The sequence below is a fragment of the Mytilus galloprovincialis genome, chromosome 14, assembly GCF_965363235.1.
Source record: "Mytilus galloprovincialis chromosome 14, xbMytGall1.hap1.1, whole genome shotgun sequence".
In the NCBI taxonomy this organism is placed as follows: Eukaryota; Metazoa; Mollusca; class Bivalvia; order Mytilida; family Mytilidae; genus Mytilus; species Mytilus galloprovincialis.
Window position 1 is genome coordinate 18269939 of NC_134851.1, and position 14163 is coordinate 18284101.

The window sequence follows — 14163 nt, forward strand, 5'->3', positions numbered from 1 at the left end:
AAAGTAGCGAAAACGACATTGATGAAGATGACACGTTTACAAAAGATTTGATCTTAATTTCATATAAACAGTTAACTGGAGATCGACCAATTCCATTACCATATGACACACTTGAAACTGTTGTTAATTAGTCGGTTTGTAAAATTCTGTAAACGGCAAAGTCCAATATATTTCAATTTTGATTTAAGTTCCACATTTGTAAAAGCTCATATTTGTCTATAAGTGCCTCATTTCACAATTGAAGAATAGTATGAACTAAATATTACTTATGAAAAGTGACAGTTATCCTTAATCTATTTTTAAAACTATGTGCTGCATAGCTAAAAAGTTATTTGATGTTAAATTGTGCCATCACTCCGTCACACTTAAGCTTTCATTTGGTTTGGTAAACGGCGTCACTATGCTAGCTTCCGTCACAAATTTTTTGAAAATATGTTATTGCATTATTAACTGACGTTTGTTGTGTTAGTTATGCAAATAGAGGTTAGCTAACCAGCCCCTAGACTCCAAAAGACGAAGGTCTGATCGATACTCTATATGAAAACTTCCACATAAGCGAGTACGCAATAGTTATCAAAGGTACCAGGATTATAATTTAGCACGCCAGACGCGCGTTTTGTCTACATAAGACTAATCAGTGACGCTCATATCACATAACACATTTATCAAACGATTGTAAGTCTTCGAGTAAGAAAAGACACCATTATGTGGGAAGAGAAAATAATATATGAACTCCTATTTCCCTTATGCTGCATATTGGTCAAAATTGTAACAATTCTATTTTTGAATCAAATCATTTAAGCTAAGATAAACAAATAATTTGATTTCGCAAAAACATGTATCAAGCAACACGAAGATATTCAAACAATCTTATTTTTCTTATAAATCTGCGTCCTGAAAGTTTTTTGATTTTAGGAAATTATGTTAATTGGTAAAGTAAAATAGAAAGGATGTGATTTGTTTATGGTTCAAGTTGCAAGGAAACACACAGCGCTTCATTGTAATTTTGAAAGGTAAAAACAAAATATTAAAATATTTTATGAAGCAAATGCAACTACACAGAATAATAACCGTTGCATTCTAAAGTGAATATGCTATATGCCAACTTGCATATATGTATTCGACACGCAAAGTTTAAGAATGATTAAGCAAGTACACGCTGGAATAAACATGTCATTGAAATCGTTGTGACTCCTACCTGCCATTCTTTGTTTTTCGCTTAGCATGTTAAGACCAAAATACAACATACACCACGACCCTGCTTATGATTGAACGTATTTAAATGACATAAAGAGCAGGAAATGCTCGCCGCTATTCACGATCTCAACCTTTATAATTACGTTTTTTTTTGTCCAATCGGTGCCTTCTTACTTTTTTCAATGATTTTGTAAACTGATATACCTTACCGTTTTGCTAATGTCGTATGTCGATAAAAAAGAGGTAAATCAAAGTAACAAACACCCACAAAAGAAATTGCATTGACTCCAAAAGGAGCAAGACTGTTCACCAACAAGGTATGTGTACCCTGCTATGCATATATTAGTCGCTTTGCGAGTTCATGTTTAACACCACTAAATCGGGTACTGCCAGAACGCACATACCAGAAAATAAGATATATGAAACACAAAATAGTTCTGATGATGAGTATTACTTTCATAATATAAAAAAGAAGATGTGGTATGATTGCCAATGAGACGACTCTCAACAAGAGACCAAATGACAAAGGAATTTGACAGGTTAAGTTCAACGTACGGCCTTAAACAATGAGCTAAGCCCATACCGCATAATCAGTTATGAAAGGCCCCGAAATGGCAAATGTAAAAACCATTCAAACTAAAAAACTGACGGCCTAATTTATGTACAAAAATATAAACGAAAATCAAATATGTAACACATCAACAAACGACAACCAATGAAATACAGGCTCATAACTTTAAACAGGCACATGACTTGGGACAGACACATACATATATAATGTTGCATGATTAAACATTATAGCGGGATCCATAGTTAATGCGTGGCATTACAAATGTCGAGTATAATTATGCTTTGTTTATTAAATAGTTTGTTGAGCCTTCAATTTAGATGACAAAATAATAAACGAACTTGTAGTGTGAAAAAAATCTGTATTTATTTAGGACATATTTGACATGAAAAATTAGTTACAACACATACAAACACGTGCAAAATTACACAAACACAAATAGACAATCACAAAAACATATATCAGTATCATATTGGTAGCAAAATGCTTTTTGTAAACTTTGTTTTATCTAAAGTTTTAAACGGAGAAGACACTAAGGGTTTTCTTGAGGAGAAAATAACGTGGTCATAAGTGAAATCTATTTTACTATGTATAATTGCTAAACTGAATAAAAAAGACAGCCAAAATATTCTCATCTTGAAATATTTTATTAAATACTTTGCTATGACAATCTCGTGTGAAAAATATCCTTTTATTGTTTAGACTATTAAATTCCAAACCTATTTGTAAAATGATTGGACTTTAGATTTGTCAATTTTGTATATGGCATTAAAGTTTTAAGCACAGCAAACATCAAACAACCACTTATATGTTCACAGTGCGAAAATGCTATTTTGTAAAAGACTCATTTTTTCAAATATATTACCCTGTAACTTACCTTGACAATACAATATCGAAAATAACAATTTTGTTCTCTTGGATGAGCCGTTTTATGTATATGAATGCTAAGTTAAAAATAATAAATACAAGTATTAGATAGGCACCTAATCAGTACAGTATAAAACAAGGTGTAGAAATATAACATTTTTTGTGCATTTTTGAACATAAAAGCTAAAAAAATACAGAAGACCACAAACTAATATCCTAATGCTATGTAACGAATTGTTCAATTGTATATATTGAGTTCCTAATCTGAGATAATTTCCAGATCAGAATTTGGGACAAATTTTTACTGTACTGAAAAAAAAACCCAGTTATACATTTAAAAAAGAAGAATCAAAACATTTCTGTTGAAATCATAATAGTAATAACTGGATGTGACAATGGTGTTTTTTTTTAAATCTGCGTTTACCTACAAACTGTACGCATATTCTGACATTTAACACAAGTAGTAAAAATGCCTATTTTCTACATATTAAAGGAGTTCAGGGCGTAAAAGTATGTGGAGAAACTTTTGATTTGTTTTTAATCTCATCTGGAAATTATGAATTATGACAATTAAGCGACTTATATTTAAAAAAACCAAACAATCATCGATCAATTTAATCCTTTCTTACACTGATCATACGTTTTAGAGAACGAATACACAAAATAAATCTAACAATAATTATCAAAACTGTAATTAAATAAAAAAAACTAAATAATTAAAAGTAATCTCATGAGGGAAAACATGTTTATCATCGTTAGTCTTCCTTCCACATGTTCCATATCCATAACATGCAATGATTGAGCAGTTACTATGTTTAGATAAAAACGGTCAATTCCTATTATTTAAAAATGAAATAAATGCAACGGGAAATCACTGTAATTGTTCTTATTGTGTAGTAGACTATTTTGTATATTTTATCATACAAATTGAAGTATCAAGAATTATGGAGAAAATTAGACGAAACTGAATAATTTTCAGAAACAAACATTTGTTTTAAACCCAGGAAAACTAAGACTGTATGTTGATCGATGATACGTTTTCATCTAATAATGGTTCTGCATTGGTAGTGTTATCAGCATCAGAATCTAAAATGAAAATAATTGAATATATCAGACATCTTATTACTGGGCAATTTATTCGATGGACGACAATGTATTATTTGAATTACTTTCTTTCATGATGATTACCGACAAAGACATCACGAACATTAAGTTGTAACTATGCAGAGTTTTGACTCTTCTATCAAAAATCAAACAACACAATACTTGATGTCTTTTCTCGTTCTTGATATCCTACCTGACCAAATCAACCTAGCATGTTTGTCAGTCAGACAAGAATAAGTACTCTTCCAGAGCTTCTGCATTCAAACAAGTATCGTTTGGAATAATATTGAGCTTTGTCTATTTGTTTGGTTTTCCATCCTTTCCCACCGTAATGACTGGTGGTATATGCGTAACTTATGAGATCGTCTTACAATTTTCCATTGTGATTAGATGTACTTTAAATTTTCTAATTGATTTCAAAATTACAAATAATAAAATAATTTCACATAATATAAACCCTGCAAGTTTTCCTTATCATACATTTGAACAACTTTCAATTTCAGACACAGTCTAGTTAAGAATGTTTCTATTTTAATAGTAAGGATTGTAAACATTTTGTAGATAACCAAAATGTTTATTGTACTGACATTTGTTTATTCTGGACAAGACATTGTACGCAATGTATTGTTTGACAAACATGCCACTCGTCATCATACGTATCGATAATGGTAGTAAGTAATTCTTTTAATGCATATTGATTATTTATATGAATAAAAGTAAGTAATTCTTTTAATATTTATTGAGTAATTCTTTTACACATAAATTATATATATATTTATAATATATTTATAGATTAAAATAAAAATTCTACACTGTTTTATTATAAATGCATATAATTTGAAATAGTAACATACCTTTTTATAGAATTATTATATACTATATCCTTTGTTATAATCCATTTCTCTTGTTTGTTGTAAGTTAACATGGGCTACCTCCCCAACAACTCTTTGTTTTACATTTTCCTTTAATTGAATTAGTACACAAAGAGTAGCCAGAAACATGAAAACCCGCAAAGTGTCCTTTTTGTAAGGTTCCCCTTTCCTTTCATGTGTGTAATTCGTGTAAGTATTTCAACAAACTCTGTAAACTTTTGTTCAAATTCAAAACTGAATGAGCTCCAGACAATTTTCAAAAATAGCTTACCAAAGTCAAATGAAACCTTAATTCTGATTGGCCGAATATTTTTTCAGTCTCAAATCAAAAACTACTTAAAAATACAGGAAATATTATACAATTTTGTACATTTATAATAAATAGGTAATTTTTAATTTTAGTAAAACTAAGTCATGTTATTTTACATTATAAAAATTATATTAAAAATAGATAATAATAATTTGAAGATATTTTGATATGAAAATAGGTTAAGTAATGACTAGTAATTCTTACACTAAGTAATTCCGATCAAATTTTTTAAGCATTTCAAAGTATTATCTAAAAACAGGCTATTTTTTCAATTTGGAATAAATTTTGATTATGTAATTTGCATGATTGATGTCTTGTGCTTGAAATTCCATGTTTATTCTGCATTATTATTTGTAAGCATTACATAATACTTTCCATACAATGTATTTTGTAGAGATAGTTTTCTGCGCAGCACAGTACATTCTATTGAAAATGTGTTATCTACTTTGGAATAGAAAGTGTTGAACACTGAACATTAAACTACAGAATATACATGAAATTTATAAAAAAATTCAAGCACAGGAAATTATGCAAATTCCATATAATTAAAAATATTACCAAGTTGGAATAATTGCCTGTTTAAAGAAAATTGTTATCCAAAATTATGCAATTTTCAGACTTAAACCTACATATTGTTGAAATTGTTAAATTATGGAGTCAAATTTCATAGGAAGCATTTACTATTATATATGATAAGCCTTATGCAAGAAAACAACATGATATAGTGCCTTAACCTACTTAGTAATAACAAGTTTTATATCCATGTTTTCAGAAGTAATTCCAGTAACTTTCGTACAGCTTTTTAGTATAAATTAAAAAAAATGTGTAGTTCTTGAATATATGACGTAATCTAAGTTATTTCTTTCTACTAAAAACAGTACGGGTAAGGTATTACCTAAATATGGATTAAGTAATTCATTTACTCAAGTGAGTAAAATTATTATTAGTATTTGTTTTAATTTAAGTATTTTTTTTGATAGACACACTTTTTCAGTAAAACAATTACTTGTTTCAAGTAACTATTTTCATATCTAGTAAAATATAAGTAATTGCTAGTAATAGTGAGTAATTGGTAAGTAATTCCTAGTAATGAGTAATAAAAAAGAATACTTAATTCAAGTAAAATATAATTACTTAGTAATATTTTTTTGTGTGTGTATGATGAGTTTATTTAGAACTAATAAACAATCACTTACAGGTTTCTTCAACTTGAGGCTATTCTATTTAGAAGTACTGGTGAAAAAATTGTTGAACGACTGTACGACCGAATGGATATATAAGGTTAAAACAATAATTCACCACTCCTAGAGTGGAATACAATTTTACCGGGACTAAGATGGTTGTTTCAAAGTATTTTTTATTAAGATGAAGGGAAAAGTCGCGATTTCTTACCTATCATCTTATTATGTTCATAATAACATTAAAAACATATTCACCAAGTTTTATCTGGATATGAACACTAATAAAGAAGAAAATTTGGAAATATTAATTTTATTAAATCGATTTTCCTGACTACTGTGGCGTAGTTTTAGTCTAAATGCCGGAAGTGGATTTAATCTCATATTAAGTCTTAATAAGGTAATCATCTAATAACGCGATTTAAGGCGCATCGACGACTATTTTGCGTATCTATTAACCAACTAATATTTAGGTGAGAAAAGTGATCAGCCGTGTAATTTTTAAAATTAAAATGTACGATTTATATTTTAGGGATTTCTGATATGATTACAGTTGAGTCCCCGGTGTCCGCACGGCCGGCGATATTGCGCACTACCTGATTTCATCATATCGACAATGTAACAGTTACACAAATATAATCGTTCTTGTAATTGATTGAGTATTCCGAAGGAACAGAAAAGATTAAAATTGATAAGTTCAAAAGTAAATTTATAACTACAATTCGATGATTAACCATATTAAGCCAATTTCAATTAAAAAGATTACATCACCAGAGAAAAATTGTTTCATATAAGTCAAATCTTTTTCAGATTGAAATATTTTTTTCTCTGCCTCCTTGGCAGAATGTTCGGTTCTAATTCAACTATATTTCGTTCTATACAAATTTTCCTCTATGCAAAAAAATCTATTTTTAGAACGCGAAATCACCGGACATTTGAAGAACTCTCAAAACAAGGGTTTCCCTAATTTTTGACACACGTTACTCAAAGTGTTACGGGTGAAACCATACATATAGAGGATTTTATGAAATAAAAGTATGTAATGAATTTGTACACAAAATAATATCCGATTATTGGTTTTATCAGTTTAATAAAGTGAAGTCATAAGTCTTAGGTTCGCGGATACACCGGACTGCATCGTATAGTAATAAGAGTAAATCATACAAAAGATTATTTTCATGACTTTTTTTTCGACGGATATGTTGAACAAACATATATAACTGATAGTGTTATAAAAATGCATGTTTGTATTCCCACCTTTTATTTCAGTCTAGCAAACATTTCCTGCCAGTACTGTGTTACATTTGTAAGAATCTTACTATACCCTGACACTACCTTGTAAAGGCGTGGTTAAATTCACGATAATTAAAAAATTAGCATTATTTTATTTTTATCTTTTGATATTCACTAGAGTGTGTGAAAAACATAAAAGAAATGATAAAAGAGAAGTGCGAGTTTGAGACAAACAAAAATTATTAAGAGAGGAATATGGTGGCAAAATACCTAAATCGCCGTTATACATTTTTTTTATATTTTAGGTTAGCTCAGTTTTTAAATAAATAGAAGAGTACTTTGTTGTAACATCGAAATTCTGGATAACTTACAATTAAATAATTTTATTAATGAAAATTGTCCACAAAAACGAGCGTAATAACGAAAAACTGTACTATTTAAATTATCACCGGTAACCTTGAATATTTAAATGTGCAGAGAAAATTATCAGTTACATTAATATAGTATGGTCCGTTCAAAGCGATGTCCATTTATCTAATCGGGAATTCCCTTATTAAAATATTTTGAATCTCATAACGTATAAATACTTTAGCTATTTGACCAACGATGTTAATAACGTCAATTTTCCATTTTTTGAATGGAGACAGACCGGCGGAATAAATTTTCAATGTGCTTTATATCTTGTACCTTTGCAAGACTTATCATTCATTCTTAAACTACTCTAAACCAGAGACATATATATGTCTGTCTAAACTGACAAGAATACTCCTAAAGCGGACAAGCAGTATATATTTTTTAAATTTTTGTGATCTGATAACAGGAAAGAAAAAAAATCCCGAAATATTTGATTCATTCAGTCTGAAAAAAAGATGAGAATTTCAATTTTGGTATACAGAACATGCAGAAGTGTGAATGTCATAAAACATTGTTATATTAGAAACCATTATAAATGTGAACCTGTATACGTAAGAACTCATGGGACGTCACCTTACCACATACAGGTAATATACAAGTAGCTCTGTTATACCCGGAACTGTCAAGGTTAATAATCACTACCGATACAGAATGTACCATGGCAAAGTCTACACAAGATTCATCAGTGACGCTCAAATCAAAAAATGTAAAAAAGACCAAATAAAGTACGAAGTTGACGAGCATTGAGGACCAACAAATCCTTAAAGTTTTGCCAAATACAGCTAAAGTAATCTATTCCGTACATATTTGTTAATATCAATATTTGTAAGTTTCAAAATGTCCATTACTATTGACAACGAGTATATACTTACATTTGAAAATATTCAAATAGATTTTTATTTTATAATTTTTTTTTGGAATTATTGAGATTTCCATAAATATCATTATTTACACCAGAAACGTTATTTATAAACAAGCGTATGAGTTTAGTAATGACTAGTATATCACTATCGGACACGCAAGACACAGATGTATATTACATCTGATAGTTTTGAATGAAAAGTTACAAGTTATCGACCGTGTACACTGATCAATACCCTCAGAAGTGAAGCGATGCATGAACTTGCATCATGTAATTGTGTAATAAGAGTTTTTAATCCCGACAGTAAATCGCTTGAATACCTGGACGTGTCACCTAACAATACCTATGGGAATAATTCTTTTAACCATGCTGGTGATCGAGAAGGGAAGATCCGAATTTATTTAAATACGTTTATTACATTAAAGAATTATGAAAAAAAAAATGATTTTTGAAAACAATCTAATACAGAACACTTATTTATGATTTTGAACTTTGACTTTTTTTAACTAATTCCCATTTAAATTTCTTGTTTTAAATACCTGAGACTACTTTATGTTGATATAGTAGTCTCAGCAAAAACTTAGTTAAAAAAACAGTTTAAAAACGACAGACCATATATAGTTCTTAAAAGAATAATTGCATTTTCCGTATCAAGTTTGTTAGGAAAGGTTGCACAACCATGTCTATTATTATCATTTTTGTGACCCGAGAAACTGTTTAAGCTTTTAAAATTTGGTTATGTCACAGAGAACTCTTTGTCTCTATATTATTCTTAATAAAACCTTGTAGTCACTCATAATTTTTTCTAAAAACGTTCATCGGAAGATACCAAGACCTAGTCGATATATAATCCGTATCTACTTCAAAAATAATACACGATGGTTTGCGGCGATTAAAATTTGCGTTATTTTTATCGATAATAAATCGCTCGCGAAATTTTTTCGGTTTACAGTATTATTTCATTTGTTTTATTCACACATCGTTGCCAATATGGAATTTTTATACGACTGTCGTACACGGAAGAGGTTTAGCTAGCTATAAAACAAGGTTTAATCCCCCTTTGTCTGCATAAGAAAATGCCTGTAACAAGTCAGGGATATGACAGTTGTTATCCATTCGATTGAAGTGTTTGAGCTTTTGATTTTGACTTTTGTTTTGGGACTTTCCGTTTAGCATTTTACTTAGAGTTCGTTTTATTATTGTTGTTTTACCTTTCATACAAAAAACCTACATATCATAAGAAAACTACATATGATTAACGTCACTATATTTATTTCATTAATTCCATAAATAACAGAAAAGATAATCTAAAATTTCGTTTTGTGCAGGTTTTACAAATTGGATACATTGGCAATCATATATCGTTGAACGTGTAAAAGTAAACATGCACTGTTTTGCATATCTTATTAACGTAAAAAACTCTGAGCTCCGAACAGCATTCGCCCTGTCTATGTTATGTATATATCACGAACTAAAAAGACAAATCAGATTTTACAAGTCAAGTTAACAGGCTAAAAAAGAAAAAACACAACTTTTTTTCACGGACCAACATAAAGAGCCTGATCAATACAAAATGGGGGTCTGACAAAAAAAATGAGTTATTTCATCATCCTTCAAGACAAATTCTGATTATGGTGATATGTGCTTGCCAGTTCTATTTTATATTGTTTGTTTTTAGTTTTTGAAGATAAACAAGATATCATTGTATGACAAACTCATCTTTAATTACCTATCTCCATGCCTCCTGATAACAACAGGTTTCTTTTCCTTTGCACTATAACTAGCGTTATTGATATTACCATGACAACTGCAATCAATACAAAGGAAATGGTAACTGCTATTCCCAATGTATGTGGTTTTGTCTTGTCATCTAGGAGAAATAATGAGATAAAACAACATCCAGTAATACAAAAATCAAAACATAAACTTTTGTTTAAATATCGTATTATGTAATTGGAAGGAAAATGTAGATTTTCATTCATTGCGCGTGCATATGCGCTATTTTCTATATTATATGAAAAGTGTAACAGCACCTACACCATACATGTATCCGTATTGATGCAATACCCTGAAGCTGGATTTTTCTGACCTCTTTGGTATTTATTCATTTATCAAATTGTATAACAGGCTTTAAAAAATTCTCACCTGACAAAGGACAGTTGATGTTTACACTTTTATTTAAATTTAATCCACCAACATCACACCGGACGTGTGTGATTAAAACTTGATTGCTACACTGCAAATTTAGTTGGAAAGATACATTGTAAAGGTAGACATCTTTGTATATACTATGTTCTTTCATAGGTATGTAGCTATTCTAGAAAGTAAAACAACGAAGAGGTTATATCCCCTTTCTTGAATTGGTAATAACTCTACAAATACATAAGCGGGTTAAAAGTTTCTTCAATCAGCACATTTGATTATTTATCTTCAACAAGTTCAAACATGTTATCGGATATTTGATTGATAAATCGTGATTCTAAACAAGATTGTGGCTATAGTGAGATAGAGAAATCAATTTTCCTTCAATGTACATTATGGTCGACATATTGAATAATATAACTATTTTAAAGGGAGAGTAGCATATTAACATATCACAGTACAAATTCATAGGGAAAAAAGTCTGAAATGTGGTCTTGTCTTAATAATATAAACGTTTTGATCATGATATATAGTGTACCCGTTGAAGGTAATTCAATAAAAGTTGCGCGCACGATAAACGATTCTTCGTATGGGATCGGCTGGTGAGAAATCGGGCAAGTACATGTCATGATACTTTTGTATGTTAATTCATTATATTGGTTCAATTGTGTATTATAAAGTTGCAGAACATATCGGAAATGTTCATATTTAGTGAAATATAGTATGATCTGAAATATAGAGGCAGAAGACAAAAGAAATATTCAATCTCATCAGTCGCAGACAAATGATAACAGCAATCTGTATAGCTACCAAACACAAGAAAAATATAATTGGAGCAACTGAAAATGTAGAATAGTAGAGATTATAAAAAATTATATTTCAATTATCTGGTTTAATTCAATCAAATATTTGTATGGATGCGTGGGTGCTGCAGCCTGTAGCTCATTGCCATATTTGGCATGGCCATAGATGGCGCTCGCAGCTTGAATCAGAATTTTGGAATTCCCGTATCGAGCACTTGTTTATTTGCTGTCGAAAACAAAGCAGGTGTTACACAAATTAGTTAAACTATTTAAAAAGAAAAGATGCCAAACAAAACGAATGCAAGGGGATCGCCATCAAGGGCCATGGGAAAGAAGAGAAGAACGATCAGCAGGACAGGAGGACAGGGAGTGCAAAACGAAGAAATCCCCCAAAAGAAGGACGGATCTGGCCGGAAAAGAATGGCCAAGAAAACACAAGAGGTGGGGCACGTGGTTGCAGCAGGACCGGAGGAAACTGCTGATATATCATCAGGTAATGAGTCGGAGGAGGATGCACGGGCATTCCCCTCTTTAAGGCATGACCCGTTACACAAAAACTTTGACATTGCAAATAATTCCATTGATTTCACTCCGTCACAAGAATCTAGCATTCATGACACAGTGGAGGAATACGTGCCATTTTGAAATTAAGGAAAAGATTTGGTAGGGAAAGTGTATAGAGCTTCATTCTCTTTTCAGAACACAAAAAGAAATGGAAGAGGTTGACGAGAGTGATTTGAAATTAAAAAGGGGGAAAATTTGCATTGAAAAAAGATCGTCGGGTGTTTATTTGTCCCTAAATGAATGGACTTCAGCATTCATGGTTTTTATGAGTGTCTACATTGAGAAATACAACACATGGGCAGAGGAATTGTTAAAATATATACGCGATATAAGAATAGCGGCAACGAGGTCAGAAAACTGGGCCACCTATGACGAGCAATTTAGACTAAAAATAGAGAAGAATCCAAATTTATCTTGGGGAAATATACACGTTGAATATTGGCTATTACAGATCACATCTCCCACATTACAAAACAGTGTGTCAGTGCATAACAGGGTTATGGAACAAATACACAAAATCGTGGTAATTATAACTCAAATGCAGCTACACTTTCAAACACTAGAACACATCAACAATCACAGGTAACTAGTGGAAGTGTAAATATGTCATGTTAATACTGTAATAATGGTAATGACTGTCCCTACTTCTCTCGTTGTAGGTTTAAACACGTATGTGAAATATGCAGTGGCAAACACAGAAAGGCCAAATGTAATAACCGGGCCCAAGGAAGAAGTAACAAAAAGTATTAATTTTTATTCATTAGGAAATACTCCTATTAAAGTATCAGTCTTGGAAAATTATTTAGAATTCTACACACCTAACAATGTAGCACATGGAATTATATCTGGTTTCAAATACGGGTTTTCATTAAAATATTTTGGCTCTAGGGAACCAAGGGAGAGTTCCAATTTAAAAAGCGCATTACAGCTACCCAAATTTTTTAAAGAAAAATTAATGAAGGAAGTTAAACTTGGTCGCATTGCTGGTCCTTTCAGATACGCGCCTTTTCCCACACGTCAGGAATCATCAATGGGGCTAGTGCAAAAAGAGGATTGGGATTTCAGACCTATTCAACATTTATCCTATCCTGAGAATAATTCAATAAACGATTTTATTGATAAAGATCATTGTTCAGTGCAGTACAGTTCAATGGACGAAGCAGCATGTTTGATTAATAGACACAAAATATTTGCCCGTTTAAGTCATTGTGATGTAAAAGCGCCATTTCGTATGTTGCCAATTGCCCCGCACGATTTTGACATGTTGGGGATAAAATTTCAGGGTGAATATTGTCTTAATAAAATGCTCCCAATGGGGGCCTCAATAAGTTGTGCCCTGCGGGAGAAATTTGTAAAAGCTTTGCATTGGATAATTCAGCAAAAAAGCGGAAATGATGATATCCTCCATTATTTAGATGATTTTCTTTTGTCAAGTCGAGCCAAACATCAAAAGTTGGCAATACTTTGAAGATATTCAAAGAGGTATGCAACAAAATATGTATTCCTCTTGCAAGTGACAAGACTACTTTGCCTTCTACATTACTCATGTTTTTGGGTATAGAATTTGATACACAGAATTTAATCATGCGGCTTCCTAATGAAAAACTTGTCAAACTCAAAGATACCTTAGACAGTTCTAAAATAACTCCTAAAGATATGCAATCCCTTCTTGGGCTCCTAAATTTTGCTTGTAAGATGGTTGCTCCAGGCCGTACCTTCTGTCGCAGACTCATAAATTCAACAATCGGGGTAAGAAAATCATATTACAAAATTCGAGTAAACAGGCAGATGAAAGCACATTTAGAAGTTTGATTAGACTTTTTAAAACAATACAATGGTGTCACTGTAATAACAGACAATGTATGGGTTTCAAATGAAAAATAAGAATTGTTCACGAATAGTGCAAGGAGGTCCAAAGGTGGGTATGGGATCTATTTTGCAGGTCAGTGGGCCCAAGGCATATGGCAAAAACATTGGGTTGAAACTGGAATCACCAGAGATATGACATTGTTAGAGTTGTTTCCAGTTGTAGCAGCACTTATGTCCTGG